Source organism: Oncorhynchus masou, chromosome 24, assembly GCF_036934945.1.
Source record: "Oncorhynchus masou masou isolate Uvic2021 chromosome 24, UVic_Omas_1.1, whole genome shotgun sequence".
NCBI lineage: Eukaryota > Metazoa > Chordata > Actinopteri > Salmoniformes > Salmonidae > Oncorhynchus > Oncorhynchus masou.
Genome location: NC_088235.1, coordinates 8,229,216 through 8,248,961, shown reverse-complemented (window position 1 = coordinate 8,248,961; position 19,746 = coordinate 8,229,216). Strand labels below are relative to the sequence as shown.

General features: G+C 43.3%; 1 protein-coding gene across 3 annotated transcripts in view; it reads left to right on the top strand.

Moving 5' to 3' along the window:
- The window catches only part of LOC135511820 (short/branched chain specific acyl-CoA dehydrogenase, mitochondrial-like), a 42,113-nt gene that overhangs the window by 9,469 nt on the left and 12,898 nt on the right, over positions 1 to 19,746 (top strand). The window lies entirely within an intron of this gene.

Below are 19,746 nucleotides of genomic sequence, written 5' to 3'. Positions count from 1 at the left end.
GTCACCAACCCACGCAGTCACCAACCCAGCCCACGCAGTCACCAACCCAACCCACGCAGTCACCAACCCAACCCACGCAGTCACCAAGCCAACCCACGCAGTCACCAACCCACGCAGTCACCAAGCCAACCCACGCAGTCACCAACCCACGCAGTCACCAACCCACGCAGTCACCAACCCACGCAGTCACCAACCCAACCCACGCAGTCACCAACCCAACCCACGCAGTCACCAACCCAACCCACGCAGTCACCAACCCACGTAGTCACCAACCCACGCAGTCACCAACCCACGCAGTCACCAACCCCACGCAGTCACCAACCCCACGCAGTCACCAACCCACGCAGTCACCAACCCACGCAGTCACCAACCCACGCAGTCACCAACCCACGCAGTCACCAACCCAACCCACACAGTCACCAACCCGCGCAGTCACCAACCCACGCAGTCAGTGTTTGTCTTCAGGCTGTAGAGGAGTTTCTCCTTAGTGTTTGTCTTGTCTTCAGACTGTAGAGGAGTTTCTCCTTAGTGTTTGTCTTCAGGCTGTAGAGGAGTTTCTCCTTAGTGTTTGTCTTGTCTTCAGACTGTAGAGGAGTTTCTCCTTAGTGTTTGTCTTCAGACTGTAGAGGAGTTTCTCCTTAGTGTTTGTCTTCAGACTGTAGAGGAGTTTCTCCTTAGTGTTTGTCTTGTCTTCAGGCTGTGGAGGAGTTTCTCCTTAGTGTTTGTCTTGTCTTCAGACTGTAGAGGAGTTTCTCCTTAGTGTTTGTCTTGTCTTCAGACTGTAGAGGAGTTTCTCCTTAGTGTTTGTCTTGTCTTCAGGCTATAGAGGAGTTTCTCCTTAGTGTTTGTCTTGTCTTCAGGCTGTAGAGGAGTTTCTCCTTAGTGTTTGTCTTGTCTTCAGACTGTAGAGGAGTTTCTCCTTAGTGTTTGTCTTGTCTTCAGGCTGTAGAGGAGTTTCTCCTTAGTGTTTGTCTTGTCTTCAGACTGTAGAGGAGTTTCTCCTTAGTGTTTGTCTTGTCTTCAGACTGTAGAGGAGTTTCTCCTTAGTGTTTGTCTCCAGACTGTGGAGGAGTTTCTCCTTAGTGTTTGTCTCCAGACTGTAGAGGAGTTTCTCCTTAGTGTTTGTCTTCAGACTGTAGAGGAGTTTCTCCTTAGTGTTTGTCTTCAGACTGTAGAGGAGTTTCTCCTTAGTGTTTGTCTTCAGACTGTAGAGGAGTTTCTCCTTAGTGTTTGTCTTGTCTTCAGACTGTAGAGGAGTTTCTCCTCAGTGTTTGTCTTGTCTTCAGACTGTAGAGGAGTTTCTCCTTAGTGTTTGTCTCCAGACTGTAGAGGAGTTTCTCCTTAGTGTTTGTCTTCAGGCTGTAGAGGAGTTTCTCCTTAGTGTTTGTCTTGTCTTCAGACTGTGGAGGAGTTTCTCCTTAGTGTTTGTCTTGTCTTCAGGCTGTAGAGGAGTTTCTCCTTAGTGTTTGTCTTGTCTTCAGACTGTAGAGGAGTTTCTCCTTAGTGTTTGTCTTGTCTTCAGGCTGTAGAGGAGTTTCTCCTTAGTGTTTGTCTTGTCTTCAGACTGTAGAGGAGTTTCTCCTTAGTGTTTGTCTTGTCTTCAGACTGTAGAGGAGTTTCTCCTTAGTGTTTGTCTTGTCTTCAGACTGTAGAGGAGTTTCTCCTTAGTGTTTGTCTTGTCTTCAGACTGTAGAGGAGTTTCTCCTTAGTGTTTGTCTTGTCTTCAGACTGTAGAGGAGTTTCTCCTTAGTGTTTGTCTTGTCTCCAGACTGTAGAGGAGTTTCTCCTTAGTGTTTGTCTTCAGACTGTGGAGGAGTTTCTCCTTAGTGTTTGTCTTCAGACTGTAGAGGAGTTTCTCCTTAGTGTTTGTCTTCAGACTGTAGAGGAGTTTCTCCTTAGTGTTTGTCTTCAGACTGTAGAGGAGTTTCTCCTTAGTGTTTGTCTTGTCTTCAGACTGTGGAGGAGTTTCTCCTTAGTGTTTGTCTTCAGGCTGTAGAGGAGTTTCTCCTTAGTGTTTGTCTTGTCTTCAGACTGTAGAGGAGTTTCTCCTTAGTGTTTGTCTTGTCTTCAGGCTGTAGAGGAGTTTCTCCTTAGTGTTTGTCTTGTCTTCAGACTGTAGAGGAGTTTCTCCTTAGTGTTTGTCTTGTCTTCAGACTGTAGAGGAGTTTCTCCTTAGTGTTTGTCTTGTCTTCAGACTGTAGAGGAGTTTCTCCTTAGTGTTTGTCTTGTCTTCAGACTGTAGAGGAGTTTCTCCTTAGTGTTTGTCTTGTCTTCAGACTGTAGAGGAGTTTCTCCTTAGTGTTTGTCTTCAGACTGTAGAGGAGTTTCTCCTTAGTGTTTGTCTTGTCTTCAGACTGTAGAGGAGTTTCTCCTTAGTGTTTGTCTTCAGACTGTAGAGGAGTTTCTCCTTAGTGTTTGTCTTCAGACTGTAGAGGAGTTTCTCCTTAGTGTTTGTCTTCAGACTGTAGAGGAGTTTCTCCTTAGTGTTTGTCTTCAGACTGTAGAGGAGTTTCTCCTTAGTGTTTGTCTTCAGACTGTAGAGGAGTTTCTCCTTAGTGTTTGTCTTCAGACTGTAGAGGAGTTTCTCCTTAGTGTTTGTCTCCAGACTGTAGAGGAGTTTCTCCTTAGTGTTTGTCTTCAGACTGTGGAGGAGTTTCTCCTTAGTGTTTGTCTTCAGACTGTAGAGGAGTTTCTCCTTAGTGTTTGTCTTGTCTTCAGACTGTAGAGGAGTTTCTCCTTAGTGTTTGTCTTCAGGCTGTAGAGGAGTTTCTCCTTAGTGTTTGTCTTGTCTTCAGACTGTAGAGGAGTTTCTCCTTAGTGTTTGTCTTCAGACTGTAGAGGAGTTTCTCCTTAGTGTTTGTCTTGTCTTCAGACTGTAGAGGAGTTTCTCCTTAGTGTTTGTCTTGTCTTCAGACTGTAGAGGAGTTTCTCCTTAGTGTTTGTCTTGTCTTCAGACTGTAGAGGAGTTTCTCCTTAGTGTTTGTCTTCAGACTGTAGAGGAGTTTCTCCTTAGTGTTTGTCTCCAGACTGTAGAGGAGTTTCTCCTTAGTGTTTGTCTTCAGACTGTAGAGGAGTTTCTCCTTAGTGTTTGTCTCCAGACTGTAGAGGAGTTTCTCCTTAGTGTTTGTCTTCAGACTGTAGAGGAGTTTCTCCTTAGTGTTTGTCTTGTCTCCAGGCTGTAGAGGAGTTTCTCCTTAGTGTTTGTCTTCAGACTGTGGAGGAGTTTCTCCTTAGTGTTTGTCTTCAGACTGTAGAGGAGTTTCTCCTTAGTGTTTGTCTTGTCTTCAGACTGTAGAGGAGTTTCTCCTTAGTGTTTGTCTTCAGGCTGTAGAGGAGTTTCTCCTTAGTGTTTGTCTTGTCTTCAGACTGTAGAGGAGTTTCTCCTTAGTGTTTGTCTTCAGACTGTAGAGGAGTTTCTCCTTAGTGTTTGTCTTGTCTTCAGACTGTAGAGGAGTTTCTCCTTAGTGTTTGTCTTGTCTTCAGACTGTAGAGGAGTTTCTCCTTAGTGTTTGTCTTGTCTTCAGACTGTAGAGGAGTTTCTCCTTAGTGTTTGTCTTCAGGCTGTAGAGGAGTTTCTCCTTAGTGTTTGTCTTGTCTTCAGACTGTAGAGGAGTTTCTCCTTAGTGTTTGTCTTCAGACTGTAGAGGAGTTTCTCCTTAGTGTTTGTCTTGTCTTCAGACTGTAGAGGAGTTTCTCCTTAGTGTTTGTCTTGTCTTCAGACTGTAGAGGAGTTTCTCCTTAGTGTTTGTCTTGTCTTCAGACTGTAGAGGAGTTTCTCCTTAGTGTTTGTCTTCAGACTGTAGAGGAGTTTCTCCTTAGTGTTTGTCTTCAGACTGTAGAGGAGTTTCTCCTTAGTGTTTGTCTTCAGACTGTAGAGGAGTTTCTCCTTAGTGTTTGTCTTCAGACTGTAGAGGAGTTTCTCCTTAGTGTTTGTCTTCAGACTGTGGAGGAGTTTCTCCTTAGTGTTTGTCTTGTCTTCAGGCTGTGGAGGAGTTTCTCCTTAGTGTTTGTCTTCAGACTGTAGAGGAGTTTCTCCTTAGTGTTTGTCTTGTCTTCAGACTGTAGAGGAGTTTCTCCTTAGTGTTTGTCTTGTCTCCAGACTGTAGAGGAGTTTCTCCTTAGTGTTTGTCTTGTCTTCAGACTGTAGAGGAGTTTCTCCTTAGTGTTTGTCTTGTCTTCAGACTGTAGAGGAGTTTCTCCTTAGTGTTTGTCTCCAGACTGTAGAGGAGTTTCTCCTTAGTGTTTGTCTTGTCTTCAGACTGTAGAGGAGTTTCTCCTTAGTGTTTGTCTTCAGGCTGTAGAGGAGTTTCTCCTTAGTGTTTGTCTTGTCTTCAGACTGTAGAGGAGTTTCTCCTTAGTGTTTGTCTTCAGGCTGTAGAGGAGTTTCTCCTTAGTGTTTGTCTTGTCTTCAGACTGTGGAGGAGTTTCTCCTTAGTGTTTGTCTTGTCTTCAGACTGTAGAGGAGTTTCTCCTTAGTGTTTGTCTTGTCTTCAGACTGTGGAGGAGTTTCTCCTTAGTGTTTGTCTTGTCTTCAGACTGTGGAGGAGTTTCTCCTTAGTGTTTGTCTTGTCTTCAGACTGTAGAGGAGTTTCTCCTTAGTGTTTGTCTCCAGACTGTAGAGGAGTTTCTCCTTAGTGTTTGTCTTGTCTTCAGACTGTAGAGGAGTTTCTCCTTAGTGTTTGTCTTCAGACTGTAGAGGAGTTTCTCCTTAGTGTTTGTCTTCAGGCTGTAGAGGAGTTTCTCCTTAGTGTTTGTCTCCAGACTGTAGAGGAGTTTCTCCTTAGTGTTTGTCTTGTCTTCAGACTGTAGAGGAGTTTCTCCTTAGTGTTTGTCTTCAGACTGTAGAGGAGTTTCTCCTTAGTGTTTGTCTTCAGACTGTAGAGGAGTTTCTCCTTAGTGTTTGTCTTGTCTTCAGGCTGTGGAGGAGTTTCTCCTTAGTGTTTGTCTTGTCTTCAGACTGTAGAGGAGTTTCTCCTTAGTGTTTGTCTTCAGGCTGTAGAGGAGTTTCTCCTTAGTGTTTGTCTTCAGACTGTAGAGGAGTTTCTCCTTAGTGTTTGTCTTGTCTTCAGGCTGTAGAGGAGTTTCTCCTTAGTGTTTGTCTTGTCTTCAGACTGTAGAGGAGTTTCTCCTTAGTGTTTGTCTTGTCTTCAGACTGTAGAGGAGTTTCTCCTTAGTGTTTGTCTTCAGGCTGTAGAGGAGTTTCTCCTTAGTGTTTGTCTTCAGACTGTAGAGGAGTTTCTCCTTAGTGTTTGTCTTGTCTTCAGGCTGTAGAGGAGTTTCTCCTTAGTGTTTGTCTTCAGACTGTAGAGGAGTTTCTCCTTAGTGTTTGTCTTGTCTTCAGGCTGTAGAGGAGTTTCTCCTTAGTGTTTGTCTTCAGGCTGTAGAGGAGTTTCTCCTTAGTGTTTGTCTTCAGACTGTAGAGGAGTTTCTCCTTAGTGTTTGTCTTGTCTTCAGACTGTAGAGGAGTTTCTCCTTCGTGTTTGTCTTCAGACTGTGGAGGAGTTTCTCCTTCGTGTTTGTCTTCAGACTGTAGAGGAGTTTCTCCTTAGTGTTTGTCTTCAGACTGTAGAGGAGTTTCTCCTTAGTGTTTGTCTTCAGACTGTAGAGGAGTTTCTCCTTAGTGTTTGTCTTCAGACTGTAGAGGAGTTTCTCCTTAGTGTTTGTCTTGTCTTCAGACTGTGGAGGAGTTCTCCTTAGTGTTTGTCTTGTCTTCAGACTGTAGAGGAGTTTCTCCTTAGTGTTTGTCTTCAGACTGTAGAGGAGTTTCTCCTTAGTGTTTGTCTTCAGACTGTAGAGGAGTTTCTCCTTAGTGTTTGTCTTGTCTTCAGACTGTAGAGGAGTTTCTCCTTAGTGTTTGTCTTCAGACTGTAGAGGAGTTTCTCCTTAGTGTTTGTCTTCAGACTGTGGAGGAGTTTCTCCTTAGTGTTTGTCTTCAGGCTGTAGAGGAGTTTCTCCTTAGTGTTTGTCTTCAGACTGTAGAGGAGTTTCTCCTTAGTGTTTGTCTTGTCTTCAGACTGTAGAGGAGTTTCTCCTTAGTGTTTGTCTTGTCTTCAGACTGTAGAGGAGTTTCTCCTTAGTGTTTGTCTTGTCTCCAGGCTGTAGAGGAGTTTCTCCTTAGTGTTTGTCTTGTCTTCAGGCTGTAGAGGAGTTTCTCCTTAGTGTTTGTCTTGTCTTCAGGCTGTAGAGGAGTTTCTCCTTAGTGTTTGTCTTCAGACTGTAGAGGAGTTTCTCCTTAGTGTTTGTCTTGTCTTCAGACTGTGGAGGAGTTTCTCCTTAGTGTTTGTCTTGTCTTCAGGCTGTAGAGGAGTTTCTCCTTAGTGTTTGTCTTGTCTTCAGACTGTGGAGGAGTTTCTCCTTAGTGTTTGTCTTGTCTTCAGACTGTAGAGGAGTTTCTCCTTAGTGTTTGTCTTGTCTTCAGACTGTAGAGGAGTTTCTCCTTAGTGTTTGTCTTGTCTTCAGACTGTAGAGGAGTTTCTCCTTAGTGTTTGTCTTGTCTTCAGACTGTAGAGGAGTTTCTCCTTAGTGTTTGTCTTGTCTTCAGACTGTAGAGGAGTTTCTCCTTAGTGTTTGTCTTGTCTTCAGACTGTAGAGGAGTTTCTCCTTAGTGTTTGTCTTGTCTTCAGACTGTAGAGGAGTTTCTCCTTAGTGTTTGTCTTGTCTTCAGACTGTAGAGGAGTTTCTCCTTAGTGTTTGTCTTCAGGCTGTAGAGGAGTTTCTCCTTAGTGTTTGTCTTGTCTTCAGACTGTAGAGGAGTTTCTCCTTAGTGTTTGTCTTCAGGCTGTAGAGGAGTTTCTCCTTAGTGTTTGTCTTCAGGCTGTAGAGGAGTTTCTCCTTAGTGTTTGTCTTCAGACTGTAGAGGAGTTTCTCCTTAGTGTTTGTCTTGTCTTCAGACTGTGGAGGAGTTTCTCCTTAGTGTTTGTCTTGTCTTCAGACTGTAGAGGAGTTTCTCCTTAGTGTTTGTCTTGTCTTCAGACTGTAGAGGAGTTTCTCCTTAGTGTTTGTCTTGTCTTCAGACTGTAGAGGAGTTTCTCCTTAGTGTTTGTCTTCAGACTGTAGAGGAGTTTCTCCTTAGTGTTTGTCTCCAGACAGTAGAGGAGTTTCTCCTTAGTGTTTGTCTTCAGACTGTAGAGGAGTTTCTCCTTAGTGTTTGTCTTGTCTTCAGGTTGTAGAGGAGTTTCTCCTTAGTGTTTGTCTCCAGGCTGTAGAGGAGTTTCTCCTTAGTGTTTGTCTTCAGACTGTAGAGGAGTTTCTCCTTAGTGTTTGTCTTGTCTTCAGACTGTGGAGGAGTTTCTCCTTAGTGTTTGTCTTGTCTTCAGACTGTAGAGGAGTTTCTCCTTAGTGTTTGTCTTCAGGCTGTAGAGGAGTTTCTCCTTAGTGTTTGTCTTCAGACTGTGGAGGAGTTTCTCCTTAGTGTTTGTCTTCAGACTGTAGAGGAGTTTCTCCTTAGTGTTTGTCTTGTCTCCAGGCTGTAGAGGAGTTTCTCCTTAGTGTTTGTCTTCAGACTGTAGAGGAGTTTCTCCTTAGTGTTTGTCTTGTCTTCAGACTGTGGAGGAGTTTCTCCTTAGTGTTTGTCTTGTCTTCAGACTGTAGAGGAGTTTCTCCTTAGTGTTTGTCTTCAGACTGTAGAGGAGTTTCTCCTTAGTGTTTGTCTTGTCTTCAGACTGTAGAGGAGTTTCTCCTTAGTGTTTGTCTTGTCTTCAGACTGTAGAGGAGTTTCTCCTTAGTGTTTGTCTTGTCTCCAGACTGTGGAGGAGTTTCTCCTTAGTGTTTGTCTTGTCTTCAGGCTGTGGAGGAGTTTCTCCTTAGTGTTTGTCTTCAGACTGCGGAGGAGTTTCTCCTTAGTGTTTGTCTTGTCTTCAGACTGTAGAGGAGTTTCTCCTTAGTGTTTGTCTTGTCTTCAGACTGTAGAGGAGTTTCTCCTTAGTGTTTGTCTTGTCTTCAGACTGTAGAGGAGTTTCTCCTTAGTGTTTGTCTTGTCTTCAGGCTGTAGAGGAGTTTCTCCTTAGTGTTTGTCTTCAGACTGTGGAGGAGTTTCTCCTTAGTGTTTGTCTTCAGACTGTAGAGGAGTTTCTCCTTAGTGTTTGTCTCCAGACTGTAGAGGAGTTTCTCCTTAGTGTTTGTCTTGTCTTCAGACTGTAGAGGAGTTTCTCCTTAGTGTTTGTCTCCAGACTGTAGAGGAGTTTCTCCTTAGTGTTTGTCTTCAGACTGTAGTGGAGTTTCTCCTTAGTGTTTGTCTTCAGGCTGTAGAGGAGTTTCTCCTTAGTGTTTGTCTTGTCTTCAGACTGTAGAGGAGTTTCTCCTTAGTGTTTGTCTTGTCTTCAGACTGTAGAGGAGTTTCTCCTTAGTGTTTGTCTTCAGACTGTGGAGGAGTTTCTCCTTAGTGTTTGTCTCCAGACTGTAGAGGAGTTTCTCCTTAGTGTTTGTCTTGTCTTCAGACTGTAGAGGAGTTTCTCCTTAGTGTTTGTCTTCAGACTGTAGAGGAGTTTCTCCTTAGTGTTTGTCTTGTCTCCAGACCGTAGAGGAGTTTCTCCTTAGTGTTTGTCTCCAGACTGTAGAGGAGTTTCTCCTTAGTGTTTGTCTTCAGACTGTAGAGGAGTTTCTCCTTAGTGTTTGTCTTGTCTCCAGACTGTAGAGGAGTTTCTCCTTAGTGTTTGTCTTCAGACTGTAGAGGAGTTTCTCCTTAGTGTTTGTCTTCAGACTGTAGAGGAGTTTCTCCTTAGTGTTTGTCTCCAGACTGTAGAGGAGTTTCTCCTTAGTGTTTGTCTTGTCTTCAGACTGTAGAGGAGTTTCTCCTTAGTGTTTGTCTTGTCTTCAGACTGTGGAGGAGTTTCTCCTTAGTGTTTGTCTTCAGACTGTAGAGGAGTTTCTCCTTAGTGTTTGTCTTGTCTTCAGACTGTAGAGGAGTTTCTCCTTAGTGTTTGTCTTGTCTTCAGACTGTAGAGGAGTTTCTCCTTAGTGTTTGTCTTGTCTTCAGACTGTAGAGGAGTTTCTCCTTAGTGTTTGTCTTGTCTCCAGACTGTAGAGGAGTTTCTCCTTAGTGTTTGTCTCCAGACTGTAGTGGAGTTTCTCCTTAGTGTTTGTCTTCAGACTGTAGTGGAGTTTCTCCTTAGTGTTTGTCTCCAGACTGTAGAGGAGTTTCTCCTTAGTGTTTGTCTTGTCTCCAGACTGTAGAGGAGTTTCTCCTTAGTGTTTGTCTTCAGACTGTAGAGGAGTTTCTCCTTAGTGTTTGTCTTGTCTTCAGACTGTAGAGGAGTTTCTCCTTAGTGTTTGTCTTGTCTTCAGACTGTAGAGGAGTTTCTCCTTAGTGTTTGTCTTGTCTTCAGACTGTAGAGGAGTTTCTCCTTAGTGTTTGTCTTCAGACTGTAGAGGAGTTTCTCCTTAGTGTTTGTCTTCAGACTGTAGAGGAGTTTCTCCTTAGTGTTTGTCTTGTCTTCAGGCTGTAGAGGAGTTTCTCCTTAGTGTTTGTCTTCAGACTGTAGAGGAGTTTCTCCTTAGTGTTTGTCTTCAGACTGTAGAGGAGTTTCTCCTTAGTGTTTGTCTTGTCTTCAGACTGTAGAGGAGTTTCTCCTTAGTGTTTGTCTCCAGACTGTAGAGGAGTTTCTCCTTAGTGTTTGTCTTCAGACTGTAGAGGAGTTTCTCCTTAGTGTTTGTCTCCAGACTGTAGAGGAGTTTCTCCTTAGTGTTTGTCTTCAGACTGTGGAGGAGTTTCTCCTTAGTGTTTGTCTTGTCTTCAGACTGTAGAGGAGTTTCTCCTTAGTGTTTGTCTTCAGACTGTAGAGGAGTTTCTCCTTAGTGTTTGTCTTGTCTTCAGGCTGTAGAGGAGTTTCTCCTTAGTGTTTGTCTTCAGACTGTAGAGGAGTTTCTCCTTAGTGTTTGTCTTCAGGCTGTAGAGGAGTTTCTCCTTAGTGTTTGTCTTGTCTTCAGACTGTAGAGGAGTTTCTCCTTAGTGTTTGTCTTGTCTTCAGACTGTAGAGGAGTTTCTCCTTAGTGTTTGTCTTGTCTTCAGACTGTAGAGGAGTTTCTCCTTAGTGTTTGTCTTGTCTTCAGACTGTAGAGGAGTTTCTCCTTAGTGTTTGTCTTCAGACTGTAGAGGAGTTTCTCCTTAGTGTTTGTCTCCAGACTGTAGAGGAGTTTCTCCTTAGTGTTTGTCTTCAGACTGTGGAGGAGTTTCTCCTTAGTGTTTGTCTTCAGACTGTAGAGGAGTTTCTCCTTAGTGTTTGTCTTGTCTTCAGACTGTAGAGGAGTTTCTCCTTAGTGTTTGTCTTCAGGCTGTAGAGGAGTTTCTCCTTAGTGTTTGTCTTGTCTTCAGACTGTGGAGGCGTTTCTCCTTAGTGTTTGTCTTGTCTTCAGACTGTAGAGGAGTTTCTCCTTAGTGTTTGTCTCCAGACTGTAGAGGAGTTTCTCCTTAGTGTTTGTCTTGTCTTCAGACTGTAGAGGAGTTTCTCCTTAGTGTTTGTCTTCAGACTGTGGAGGAGTTTCTCCTTAGTGTTTGTCTTGTCTTCAGGCTGTGGAGGAGTTTCTCCTTAGTGTTTGTCTTCAGACTGTAGAGGAGTTTCTCCTTAGTGTTTGTCTTGTCTTCAGACTGTAGAGGAGTTTCTCCTTAGTGTTTGTCTTGTCTCCAGACTGTAGAGGAGTTTCTCCTTAGTGTTTGTCTTGTCTTCAGACTGTAGAGGAGTTTCTCCTTAGTGTTTGTCTTGTCTTCAGACTGTAGAGGAGTTTCTCCTTAGTGTTTGTCTCCAGACTGTAGAGGAGTTTCTCCTTAGTGTTTGTCTTGTCTTCAGACTGTAGAGGAGTTTCTCCTTAGTGTTTGTCTTCAGGCTGTAGAGGAGTTTCTCCTTAGTGTTTGTCTTGTCTTCAGACTGTAGAGGAGTTTCTCCTTAGTGTTTGTCTTCAGGCTGTAGAGGAGTTTCTCCTTAGTGTTTGTCTTGTCTTCAGACTGTGGAGGAGTTTCTCCTTAGTGTTTGTCTTGTCTTCAGACTGTAGAGGAGTTTCTCCTTAGTGTTTGTCTTGTCTTCAGACTGTGGAGGAGTTTCTCCTTAGTGTTTGTCTTGTCTTCAGACTGTGGAGGAGTTTCTCCTTAGTGTTTGTCTTGTCTTCAGACTGTAGAGGAGTTTCTCCTTAGTGTTTGTCTCCAGACTGTAGAGGAGTTTCTCCTTAGTGTTTGTCTTGTCTTCAGACTGTAGAGGAGTTTCTCCTTAGTGTTTGTCTTCAGACTGTAGAGGAGTTTCTCCTTAGTGTTTGTCTTCAGGCTGTAGAGGAGTTTCTCCTTAGTGTTTGTCTCCAGACTGTAGAGGAGTTTCTCCTTAGTGTTTGTCTTGTCTTCAGACTGTAGAGGAGTTTCTCCTTAGTGTTTGTCTTCAGACTGTAGAGGAGTTTCTCCTTAGTGTTTGTCTTCAGACTGTAGAGGAGTTTCTCCTTAGTGTTTGTCTTGTCTTCAGGCTGTGGAGGAGTTTCTCCTTAGTGTTTGTCTTGTCTTCAGACTGTAGAGGAGTTTCTCCTTAGTGTTTGTCTTCAGGCTGTAGAGGAGTTTCTCCTTAGTGTTTGTCTTCAGACTGTAGAGGAGTTTCTCCTTAGTGTTTGTCTTGTCTTCAGGCTGTAGAGGAGTTTCTCCTTAGTGTTTGTCTTGTCTTCAGACTGTAGAGGAGTTTCTCCTTAGTGTTTGTCTTGTCTTCAGACTGTAGAGGAGTTTCTCCTTAGTGTTTGTCTTCAGGCTGTAGAGGAGTTTCTCCTTAGTGTTTGTCTTCAGACTGTAGAGGAGTTTCTCCTTAGTGTTTGTCTTGTCTTCAGGCTGTAGAGGAGTTTCTCCTTAGTGTTTGTCTTCAGACTGTAGAGGAGTTTCTCCTTAGTGTTTGTCTTGTCTTCAGGCTGTAGAGGAGTTTCTCCTTAGTGTTTGTCTTCAGGCTGTAGAGGAGTTTCTCCTTAGTGTTTGTCTTCAGACTGTAGAGGAGTTTCTCCTTAGTGTTTGTCTTGTCTTCAGACTGTAGAGGAGTTTCTCCTTCGTGTTTGTCTTCAGACTGTGGAGGAGTTTCTCCTTCGTGTTTGTCTTCAGACTGTGGAGGAGTTTCTCCTTAGTGTTTGTCTTGTCTTCAGACTGTAGAGGAGTTTCTCCTTAGTGTTTGTCTTGTCTTCAGACTGTGGAGGAGTTTCTCCTTAGTGTTTGTCTTCAGACTGTAGAGGAGTTTCTCCTTAGTGTTTGTCTTCAGACTGTAGAGGAGTTTCTCCTTAGTGTTTGTCTTCAGACTGTAGAGGAGTTTCTCCTTAGTGTTTGTCTTCAGACTGTAGAGGAGTTTCTCCTTAGTGTTTGTCTTGTCTTCAGACTGTAGAGGAGTTTCTCCTTAGTGTTTGTCTTGTCTTCAGACTGTAGAGGAGTTTCTCCTTAGTGTTTGTCTTGTCTTCAGACTGTAGAGGAGTTTCTCCTTAGTGTTTGTCTTGTCTTCAGACTGTAGAGGAGTTTCTCCTTAGTGTTTGTCTTGTCTTCAGACTGTAGAGGAGTTTCTCCTTAGTGTTTGTCTTGTCTTCAGACTGTAGAGGAGTTTCTCCTTAGTGTTTGTCTTCAGGCTGTAGAGGAGTTTCTCCTTAGTGTTTGTCTTGTCTTCAGACTGTAGAGGAGTTTCTCCTTAGTGTTTGTCTTCAGGCTGTAGAGGAGTTTCTCCTTAGTGTTTGTCTTCAGGCTGTAGAGGAGTTTCTCCTTAGTGTTTGTCTTCAGACTGTAGAGGAGTTTCTCCTTAGTGTTTGTCTTGTCTTCAGACTGTGGAGGAGTTTCTCCTTAGTGTTTGTCTTGTCTTCAGACTGTAGAGGAGTTTCTCCTTAGTGTTTGTCTTGTCTTCAGACTGTAGAGGAGTTTCTCCTTAGTGTTTGTCTTGTCTTCAGACTGTAGAGGAGTTTCTCCTTAGTGTTTGTCTTCAGACTGTAGAGGAGTTTCTCCTTAGTGTTTGTCTCCAGACAGTAGAGGAGTTTCTCCTTAGTGTTTGTCTTCAGACTGTAGAGGAGTTTCTCCTTAGTGTTTGTCTTGTCTTCAGGTTGTAGAGGAGTTTCTCCTTAGTGTTTGTCTCCAGGCTGTAGAGGAGTTTCTCCTTAGTGTTTGTCTTCAGACTGTAGAGGAGTTTCTCCTTAGTGTTTGTCTTGTCTTCAGACTGTGGAGGAGTTTCTCCTTAGTGTTTGTCTTGTCTTCAGACTGTAGAGGAGTTTCTCCTTAGTGTTTGTCTTCAGGCTGTAGAGGAGTTTCTCCTTAGTGTTTGTCTTCAGACTGTGGAGGAGTTTCTCCTTAGTGTTTGTCTTCAGACTGTAGAGGAGTTTCTCCTTAGTGTTTGTCTTGTCTCCAGGCTGTAGAGGAGTTTCTCCTTAGTGTTTGTCTTCAGACTGTAGAGGAGTTTCTCCTTAGTGTTTGTCTTGTCTTCAGACTGTGGAGGAGTTTCTCCTTAGTGTTTGTCTTGTCTTCAGACTGTAGAGGAGTTTCTCCTTAGTGTTTGTCTTCAGACTGTAGAGGAGTTTCTCCTTAGTGTTTGTCTTGTCTTCAGACTGTAGAGGAGTTTCTCCTTAGTGTTTGTCTTGTCTTCAGACTGTAGAGGAGTTTCTCCTTAGTGTTTGTCTTGTCTCCAGACTGTGGAGGAGTTTCTCCTTAGTGTTTGTCTTGTCTTCAGGCTGTGGAGGAGTTTCTCCTTAGTGTTTGTCTTCAGACTGCGGAGGAGTTTCTCCTTAGTGTTTGTCTTGTCTTCAGACTGTAGAGGAGTTTCTCCTTAGTGTTTGTCTTGTCTTCAGACTGTAGAGGAGTTTCTCCTTAGTGTTTGTCTTGTCTTCAGACTGTAGAGGAGTTTCTCCTTAGTGTTTGTCTTGTCTTCAGGCTGTAGAGGAGTTTCTCCTTAGTGTTTGTCTTCAGACTGTGGAGGAGTTTCTCCTTAGTGTTTGTCTTCAGACTGTAGAGGAGTTTCTCCTTAGTGTTTGTCTCCAGACTGTAGAGGAGTTTCTCCTTAGTGTTTGTCTTGTCTTCAGACTGTAGAGGAGTTTCTCCTTAGTGTTTGTCTCCAGACTGTAGAGGAGTTTCTCCTTAGTGTTTGTCTTCAGACTGTAGTGGAGTTTCTCCTTAGTGTTTGTCTTCAGGCTGTAGAGGAGTTTCTCCTTAGTGTTTGTCTTGTCTTCAGACTGTAGAGGAGTTTCTCCTTAGTGTTTGTCTTGTCTTCAGACTGTAGAGGAGTTTCTCCTTAGTGTTTGTCTTCAGACTGTGGAGGAGTTTCTCCTTAGTGTTTGTCTCCAGACTGTAGAGGAGTTTCTCCTTAGTGTTTGTCTTGTCTTCAGACTGTAGAGGAGTTTCTCCTTAGTGTTTGTCTTCAGACTGTAGAGGAGTTTCTCCTTAGTGTTTGTCTTGTCTCCAGACCGTAGAGGAGTTTCTCCTTAGTGTTTGTCTCCAGACTGTAGAGGAGTTTCTCCTTAGTGTTTGTCTTCAGACTGTAGAGGAGTTTCTCCTTAGTGTTTGTCTTGTCTCCAGACTGTAGAGGAGTTTCTCCTTAGTGTTTGTCTTCAGACTGTAGAGGAGTTTCTCCTTAGTGTTTGTCTTCAGACTGTAGAGGAGTTTCTCCTTAGTGTTTGTCTCCAGACTGTAGAGGAGTTTCTCCTTAGTGTTTGTCTTGTCTTCAGACTGTAGAGGAGTTTCTCCTTAGTGTTTGTCTTGTCTTCAGACTGTGGAGGAGTTTCTCCTTAGTGTTTGTCTTCAGACTGTAGAGGAGTTTCTCCTTAGTGTTTGTCTTGTCTTCAGACTGTAGAGGAGTTTCTCCTTAGTGTTTGTCTTGTCTTCAGACTGTAGAGGAGTTTCTCCTTAGTGTTTGTCTTGTCTTCAGACTGTAGAGGAGTTTCTCCTTAGTGTTTGTCTTGTCTCCAGACTGTAGAGGAGTTTCTCCTTAGTGTTTGTCTCCAGACTGTAGTGGAGTTTCTCCTTAGTGTTTGTCTTCAGACTGTAGTGGAGTTTCTCCTTAGTGTTTGTCTCCAGACTGTAGAGGAGTTTCTCCTTAGTGTTTGTCTTGTCTCCAGACTGTAGAGGAGTTTCTCCTTAGTGTTTGTCTTCAGACTGTAGAGGAGTTTCTCCTTAGTGTTTGTCTTGTCTTCAGACTGTAGAGGAGTTTCTCCTTAGTGTTTGTCTTGTCTTCAGACTGTAGAGGAGTTTCTCCTTAGTGTTTGTCTTGTCTTCAGACTGTAGAGGAGTTTCTCCTTAGTGTTTGTCTTCAGACTGTAGAGGAGTTTCTCCTTAGTGTTTGTCTTCAGACTGTAGAGGAGTTTCTCCTTAGTGTTTGTCTTGTCTTCAGGCTGTAGAGGAGTTTCTCCTTAGTGTTTGTCTTCAGACTGTAGAGGAGTTTCTCCTTAGTGTTTGTCTTCAGACTGTAGAGGAGTTTCTCCTTAGTGTTTGTCTTGTCTTCAGACTGTAGAGGAGTTTCTCCTTAGTGTTTGTCTTCAGACTGTAGAGGAGTTTCTCCTTAGTGTTTGTCTCCAGACTGTAGAGGAGTTTCTCCTTAGTGTTTGTCTTCAGACTGTGGAGGAGTTTCTCCTTAGTGTTTGTCTTGTCTTCAGACTGTAGAGGAGTTTCTCCTTAGTGTTTGTCTTCAGACTGTAGAGGAGTTTCTCCTTAGTGTTTGTCTTGTCTTCAGGCTGTAGAGGAGTTTCTCCTTAGTGTTTGTCTTCAGACTGTAGAGGAGTTTCTCCTTAGTGTTTGTCTTCAGGCTGTAGAGGAGTTTCTCCTTAGTGTTTGTCTTGTCTTCAGACTGTAGAGGAGTTTCTCCTTAGTGTTTGTCTTGTCTTCAGACTGTAGAGGAGTTTCTCCTTAGTGTTTGTCTTGTCTTCAGACTGTAGAGGAGTTTCTCCTTAGTGTTTGTCTTGTCTTCAGACTGTAGAGGAGTTTCTCCTTAGTGTTTGTCTTCAGACTGTAGAGGAGTTTCTCCTTAGTGTTTGTCTCCAGACTGTAGAGGAGTTTCTCCTTAGTGTTTGTCTTCAGACTGTGGAGGAGTTTCTCCTTAGTGTTTGTCTTCAGACTGTAGAGGAGTTTCTCCTTAGTGTTTGTCTTGTCTTCAGACTGTAGAGGAGTTTCTCCTTAGTGTTTGTCTTCAGGCTGTAGAGGAGTTTCTCCTTAGTGTTTGTCTTGTCTTCAGACTGTGGAGGCGTTTCTCCTTAGTGTTTGTCTTGTCTTCAGACTGTAGAGGAGTTTCTCCTTAGTGTTTGTCTTGTCTTCAGACTGTGGAGGAGTTCTCCTTAGTGTTTGTCTTGTCTTCAGACTGTAGAGGAGTTTCTCCTTAGTGTTTGTCTCCAGACTGTAGAGGAGTTTCTCCTTAGTGTTTGTCTTCAGGCTGTAGAGGAGTTTCTCCTTAGTGTTTGTCTTGTCTTCAGACTGTAGAGGAGTTTCTCCTTAGTGTTTGTCTTCAGACTGTAGAGGAGTTTCTCCTTAGTGTTTGTCTTCAGACTGTAGAGGAGTTTCTCCTTAGTGTTTGTCTCCAGACTGTAGAGGAGTTTCTCCTTAGTGTTTGTCTTGTCTTCAGACTGTAGAGGAGTTTCTCCTTAGTGTTTGTCTTCAGACTGTGGAGGAGTTTCTCCTTAGTGTTTGTCTTCAGGCTGTAGAGGAGTTTCTCCTTAGTGTTTGTCTTCAGACTGTAGAGGAGTTTCTCCTTAGTGTTTGTCTTCAGACTGTAGAGGAGTTTCTCCTTAGTGTTTGTCTTCAGGCTGTAGAGGAGTTTCTCCTTAGTGTTTGTCTTCAGACTGTAGAGGAGTTTCTCCTTAGTGTTTGTCTTCAGGCTGTGGAGGAGTTTCTCCTTAGTGTTTGTCTTGTCTTCAGACTGTAGAGGAGTTTCTCCTTAGTGTTTGTCTTGTCTCCAGACTGTAGAGGAGTTTCTCCTTAGTGTTTGTCTTGTCTTCAGACTGTAGAGGAGTTTCTCCTTAGTGTTTGTCTTGTCTTCAGACTGTGGAGGAGTTTCTCCTTAGTGTTTGTCTCCAGGCTGTAGAGGAGTTTCTCCTTAGTGTTTGTCTTGTCTCCAGACTGTAGAGGAGTTTCTCCTTAGTGTTCGTCTCCAGACTGTAGTGGAGTTTCTCCTTAGTGTTTGTCTTCAGACTGTAGTGGAGTTTCTCCTTAGTGTTTGTCTTCAGACTGTAGTGGAGTTTCTCCTTAGTGTTTGTCTCCAGACTGTAGAGGAGTTTCTCCTTAGTGTTTGTCTTCAGACTGTAGTGGAGTTTCTCCTTAGTGTTTGTCTCCAGACTGTAGAGGAGTTTCTCCTTAGTGTTTGTCTTGTCTTCAGACTGTAGAGGAGTTTCTCCTTAGTGTTTGTCTTGTCTTCAGACTGTAGAGGAGTTTCTCCTTAGTGTTTGTCTTGTCTTCAGACTGTAGAGGAGTTTCTCCTTAGTGTTTGTCTTGTCTTCAGACTGTAGAGGAGTTTCTCCTTAGTGTTTGTCTTGTCTCCAGACTGTAGAGGAGTTTCTCCTTAGTGTTTGTCTTATCTCCAGGCTGTAGAGGAGTTTCTCCTTAGTGTTTGTCTTCAGACTGTGGAGGAGTTTCTCCTTAGTGTTTGTCTTGTCTCCAGGCTGTAGAGGAGTTTCTCCTTAGTGTTTGTCTTCAGGCTGTAGAGGAGTTTCTCCTTAGTGTTTGTCTTGTCTTCAGACTGTAGAGGAGTTTCTCCTTAGTGTTTGTCTCCAGACTGTAGAGGAGTTTCTCCTTAGTGTTTGTCTTCAGACTGTAGAGGAGTTTCTCCTTAGTGTTTGTCTTGTCTTCAGACTGTAGAGGAGTTTCTCCTTAGTGTTTGTCTTGTCTTCAGACTGTGGAGGAGTTTCTCCTTAGTGTTTGTCTTCAGACTGTAGAGGAGTTTCTCCTTAGTGTTTGTCTTGTCTTCAGACTGTAGAGGAGTTTCTCCTTAGTGTTTGTCTTCAGGCTGTAGAGGAGTTTCTCCTTAGTGTTTGTCTTGTCTTCAGACTGTGGAGGAGTTTCTCCTTAGTGTTTGTCTTGTCTTCAGACTGTAGAGGAGTTTCTCCTTAGTGTTTGTCTTGTCTTCAGACTGTGGAGGAGTTCTCCTTAGTGTTTGTCTTGTCTTCAGACTGTAGAGGAGTTTCTCCTTAGTGTTTGTCTCCAGACTGTAGAGGAGTTTCTCCTTAGTGTTTGTCTTCAGACTGTGGAGGAGTTTCTCCTTAGTGTTTGTCTTCAGGCTGTAGAGGAGTTTCTCCTTAGTGTTTGTCTTGTCTTCAGACTGTAGAGGAGTTTCTCCTTAGTGTTTGTCTTCAGACTGTAGAGGAGTTTCTCCTTAGTGTTTGTCTTGTCTTCAGACTGTAGAGGAGTTTCTCCTTAGTGTTTGTCTTCAGACTGTAGAGGAGTTTCTCCTTAGTGTTTGTCTTCAGACTGTGGAGGAGTTTCTCCTTAGTGTTTGTCTTCAGACTGTGGAGGAGTTTCTCCTTAGTGTTTGTCTCCAGACTGTAGAGGAGTTTCTCCTTAGTGTTTGTCTTGTCTTCAGACTGTAGAGGAGTTTCTCCTTAGTGTTTGTCTTCAGACTGTAGAGGAGTTTCTCCTTAGTGTTTGTCTTCAGACTGTGGAGGAGTTTCTCCTTAGTGTTTGTCTTCAGACTGTAGAGGAGTTTCTCCTTAGTGTTTGTCTCCAGACTGTAGAGGAGTTTCTCCTTAGTGTTTGTCTTGTCTTCAGACTGTAGAGGAGTTTCTCCTTAGTGTTTGTCTTCAGACTGTGGAGGAGTTTCTCCTTAGTGTTTGTCTTCAGGCTGTAGAGGAGTTTCTCCTTAGTGTTTGTCTTCAGACTGTAGAGGAGTTTCTCCTTAGTGTTTGTCTTCAGACTGTAGAGGAGTTTCTCCTTAGTGTTTGTCTTCAGGCTGTAGAGGAGTTTCTTCTTAGTGTTTGTCTTCAGACTGTAGAGGAGTTTCTCCTTAGTGTTTGTCTTCAGGCTGTGGAGGAGTTTCTCCTTAGTGTTTGTCTTGTCTTCAGACTGTAGAGGAGTTTCTCCTTAGTGTTTGTCTTGTCTCCAGACTGTAGAGGAGTTTCTCCTTAGTGTTTGTCTTCAGACTGTAGAGGAGTTTCTCCTTAGTGTTTGTCTTCAGACTGTAGAGGAGTTTCTCCTTAGTGTTTGTCTTCAGGCTGTAGAGGAGTTTCTCCTTAGTGTTTGTCTTCAGACTGTAGAGGAGTTTCTCCTTAGTGTTTGTCTTGTCTTCAGGCTGTGGAGGAGTTTCTCCTTAGTGTTTGTCTTGTCTTCAGACTGTAGAGGAGTTTCTCCTTAGTGTTTGTCTTGTCTCCAGACTGTAGAGGAGTTTCTCCTTAGTGTTTGTCTTGTCTTCAGACTGTAGAGGAGTTTCTCCTTAGTGTTTGTCTTGTCTTCAGACTGTGGAGGAGTTTCTCCTTAGTGTTTGTCTCCAGGCTGTAGAGGAGTTTCTCCTTAGTGTTTGTCTTGTCTCCAGACTGTAGAGGAGTTTCTCCTTAGTGTTTGTCTCCAGACTGTAGTGGAGTTTCTCCTTAGTGTTTGTCTTCAGACTGTAGTGGAGTTTCTCCTTAGTGTTTGTCTTCAGACTGTAGTGGAGTTTCTCCTTAGTGTTTGTCTCCAGACTGTAGAGGAGTTTCTCCTTAGTGTTTGTCTTCAGACTGTAGAGGAGTTTCTCCTTAGTGTTTGTCTTGTCTCCAGGCTGTAGAGGAGTTTCTCCTTAGTGTTTGTCTTCAGACTGTGGAGGAGTTTCTCCTTAGTGTTTGTCTTGTCTTCAGACTGTAGAGGAGTTTCTCCTTAGTGTTTGTCTCCAGACT